Below are 4661 nucleotides of genomic sequence, written 5' to 3'. Positions count from 1 at the left end.
TTGGTTCTGTTAATGTTTAACAGAGCCTGTGGGTTTTTTTGGAAAAATGTGGGAGCCCTCACTTCTGGCCTTGCTTGATTATTGGCCAAAGTCACAGCGACAGGCATAGAACATTATTGATTCTCACACAAAGGACATTGAACCCACTCCCCTCTCCAAACAAACAGCTTCAGAAGTCAATTACTGGCATGATTAACCCTAGCTCAGTTCCTGTCATTGTAATAATGATACACTTCTCTAGCCCTTCCATCCAAAGTTCATTTAACTCAAAGCTCCCTGGTAAAGTATGGAAATATTGTCACCTCCATCTTATGGAGAGCCATGAAAATCAATTATTGTTTGGTAACCTGAGATCACATATACTCAGCCCCTAGAGCCAGCCCAGTGAAAATGAGCAAGTGAGTGAGCGTGGGGAGAGTAAGTGACAGAGGAAGGCGGGGATGGAGTGAGTGGGGCCGGGGCCTCAAAGAGGGGACAGGGCATGGGCAGGGCCTTGGGGAGGGACGGGCAGGGGGTGGCGCAAGGGTGTGCTGTTTTGTGCGAGTAGAAAGTTGGCAACCCTATCTGCAGATTAGGCCACTTACCTAGAATTCTATCATCTAAAGCAGTGATTTTCAAACTTTTTTTCTGGCGACCCAGTTGAAGAAAATTGTTGATGCCCGTGACCCAGCAGAGCTGGGGATGAGGGGTTTAGGGTGAAGGAGTGGGGTCCAGGTTTGGGGGGGCTCAGGGCTGAGACAGGAGGTTGTGGTGCAGGAGGGGGTCAGGGCTCTGGACTGGGGGTTCAGACCTGGGGTGGGTCTGGGGATGAGGGGCTTGGGATGCAGGAAGGGGCTCCAAGTTTGGAGGGGGCTCAGCTCTGGGGTAGGGGCTTGGGGCTTGGGCTTACCTCAGGCGGCTCCCGGTCAGCGGCGCAGCCCGGGTGCAGAGGCAGGCTTCTTGTCTGTCCTGGCACCATGGACCGCGCTGCGCCCCAGAAGCGGCCAGCAGCAGGTCCACCTCCTAGGCAGAGGCCTGCAAACGGCTCCGCGTTTTGCCTGCAGGTACCGCCTCCCCAGCTCCCACTGGAGCTCGGTGCTCAGAGCAGGGGCAGCACATGGAGCCCGATGGCCTCTCCCCCAGGAGCTGGACCTGCTGCTGGCCACTTCCAGGGCACAGTGTGGTGTCAGAATAGGTAGGGATTAGCCTGCCTTAGCTTGACTTTCAACAGCCTGGTCGGTGGTGCTGACCAGAGCCACCACGATCCATTCCATGAGCCAGTACTGGGTCACAAACCACAGTTTGAAAACCACTGATCTAAAGCCAGGCACCTAAAATTCCCAAATTTGGTGTAAGTGACTTTACAATATTGCACAGCAAATTATGGGAAGAATATTATTAGGCTCAATATAGGGGTAAATGGGTAAAACTTGATAGCCTGAAATACAGAGAAAGTGAGACTAGAAGATTATCTAATAGTCTCTTCTGGCCTTAAACTCTATGAAACCTACATTAGAAACCAGGACTTCCTGTTCCCCAGCCCCCCTCCACTGCTTCAGTCACTAGACCTTACTGTCTCTCAAAATAAGGCAGTGGCAACGTTTATACTCTAATGGGACCACTCCTGCTTGCCTTACACACATAGCCCCACAGATTTCAGTGTGATCGTTGATGAGTCAGGATATGAGTGAAGCTTGCAGGATCATGCTCCAAACTATTAAACTGATCTCATACATTTAAAATATAGTCTCCATAGCAACAGTATGGGTACAGCAACACTGCGTTTATTCCTTATAATAGAACATAACAGACCACAAGAAGGAAACCAATGAACTTTTCCTTCCTTTTTCAGTTGAAACTAAGATAACTAAACCTTCTTTTTAGCAGGATTCCTTAGTTAATATTTATCAAGTGCTTTGAGAATACAAAGCACTATATCATAAGTGCTGAGTACTAGTATTACAACATGATGTTAATAAAAACATACAGATAAAATGCACAGAAGAGATGGCTGTGTCTTCACAGCATTGTACATGTTTTCAGAGCTGTGTAAGGAACCGATGCATTACATGCTACCAAGTTACTTTAAAGGGCCAATTTCCTTTTTTCAAATTACAAGCATGTTTCTGGGAGGTTTTTTTAAGTCATTGTGACGATTTGGAGAATTTGACTATGTACAAGTTCTGGTTCATTTGATGAAATTGCTGTATCGTCAACTTCCTAAGGGCTTGCTTACACTAGAGAGCCTTTTTCAAGATAGGTTTTGGAGGGGTAGCCATGTAAGTCTGTATCAACAAAACAACAAGGAGTCCTTGTGGCACCTTAGAGAGCTTGAAAGCTTATGCCGGAATAAATTTGTTAGTCTCTGAGGCCTGGTCTACACTACGCGTTTAAACAGATTTTAGCAGCGTTAAACCGATTTAATGCTGTACCCATCCACACTATGAGGCCCTTTATATCGATATAAAGGGCTCTTTAAATCGGTTTCTGTACTCCTCCCCGACGACAGGAGTAGCGCTAAAATTGGTATTACCATATCGGATTAGGGTTAGTGTGACCGCAAAACGACGGTATTGGCCTCCGGGCGGTATCCCACAGTGCACCACTCTGGACAGCAATCTCAGCTCGGATGCAGTGGCCAGGTAAACAGGAAAAGCCCCGCGAAATTTTGATTTTCATTTCCTGTTTGCCCAGCCTGGAGCTCTGATCAGCACGGGTGGCAATGCAGTCCCAAATCCAAAAAGTGCTCCAGCATGGACCGGATGGGAGATACTGTATGGGGAGACAAATCTGTTCTATCAGAGCTCCGTTACAGAAAACGAAATGCCAAAGCATTTGAAAAAAAAATCTACAGGCTACACAGTGCTGCGTGACAAGTGTATTTGCATTCTTGGCTGAGCTCCCAATGCCTGTAGGTTCAAACACATTGTCCGGTGTGGTTCAGGGAATAGCTCATCAATTTACTCCCCCGCCCCACGTGAAAGAAAAGGGAAAGAAATCATTTCTTGACTTCTTTCAATGTCACCCTATGTCTACTGAATGCTGCTGGTAGACGCGATGCTGCAGCAGTGAAGAGCAGTATCTGCTCCTCTCCCCTCCGTGGTGGCACACGGTGCAGTAGGACTGGTAATCATCCTTCTTATGAACCCGTGAGTGCTCCTGGCTGGCTTCAGGTGAGGCTGGCTGGGGGCGCCTGGGTGAAAATAGCAATGACTCCCAGTCATTCCCAGTAGATGGTACAGAATGGCTGGTAACCATCTTCATTATAGCAACTGGGGGCTAAGCTTCCATCAGCCCCCTTCCTTTCATGTGAAAAGAAAAGATTCTGTACTGCCTGGACTATCATAGCAGTGGGATGCTGGGCTCCTCTCCCCCACACTGCTTAATGTCCTGCCTGGACTATTATAGCACCGGGAGGCTGCCTCCCCCTCATTTTATGTCACTAAAAACTCAGCATTTCTTATTCCTGCATTCTTTATTACTTCATGACACAAATGAGGGGGACACTGTCACAGTAGCCCAGGAAGGTTGGGGGAGGAGGGAAGCAATGGGTGGGGTTGTTGCAGGGGCACCCCCTGTGAATGGCATGTAGCTCATCATTTCTGCGGGATCTGACACAGAGCAGCTGTGCTCTCTGATACACTGCTTCTCTAGTACATTTGCCCCATATTCTAGGCAGGACTGACTCTATTTTTAGAAACCATAAAGAAGGAATTGACTTGGAGAGTCATTCCCAGTTTTGCTTTTGCACCCCCGGCCGATCTCAGCCAGGGGCACCCATGATAGCAGCAGACAGCACAGAAGGACAGATAACAGTCATCTCATTGCCAAATTACACTGGCAGCAGACAGTACAGAACAACTAGTAACCATCTCTGCTATCATGCAAAAGCAAATGAATGCTGCTGTGTAGCGCTGGAGTATCGCCTCTGTCCGTGGCATCCAGTACACATAAGATGACTGTAAAAAAAAGAGAAGCTGAATGGGCTCCATGGTTGCTGTGCTATGGCGTCTGCCAGGGCAATCCAGGGAAAAAGGGCCCGAAATGATTGTCTGCCACTGCTTTCCCGGAGAAAGGAATGACTGACGACATTCACCCAGAACCACCCACGACAATGATTTTTGCCCCAACAGCCACTAGGCTCTCAATCCAGAATTCTAAGGGGCGGGGGAGACTGCAGGAACTATGGGATAGCTATGGAATAGCTACCCACAGTGCAACGCTCCGGAAATCGACGCTAGCCTCGGACCATGGACGCACACTGCCAAATTAACGTGCTTAGTGTGGCCGCGTGCACTCGACTTTATACAATCTGTTTTATAAAACCGGTTTATGTAAAATCGGAATAATCCCGTAGTGTAGACATACCCTACGGTGCCACAAGGACTCCTCATTGTTTTTTGAGATAGTTATGTCAGCAAAGTCCCTTATGTAAATGCAGGATCATAAGCTGATAAAAGGTGTTCTGACAGTATTGCTATACCACCTCCCGGAAGAACATTGTCTAAATCAACAGAACCATGCTTGTGTCAGTATAGCTGTGTCTACCCCAGGGTTTTTGCAAGTATAGCTAAGTCAGCTAGGGTGTGTGTATCAATTCCCCCAACACACACTCCTAGCAGACATAGCTATGCCCGCAAAACTTTGTCGTGTAGATCAGGCCTCAACATATAGTGAGTCTG

This window comes from Gopherus evgoodei, chromosome 1, assembly GCF_007399415.2.
Source record: "Gopherus evgoodei ecotype Sinaloan lineage chromosome 1, rGopEvg1_v1.p, whole genome shotgun sequence".
NCBI lineage: Eukaryota > Metazoa > Chordata > Testudines > Testudinidae > Gopherus > Gopherus evgoodei.
This window is presented reverse-complemented; position numbering follows the sequence as displayed.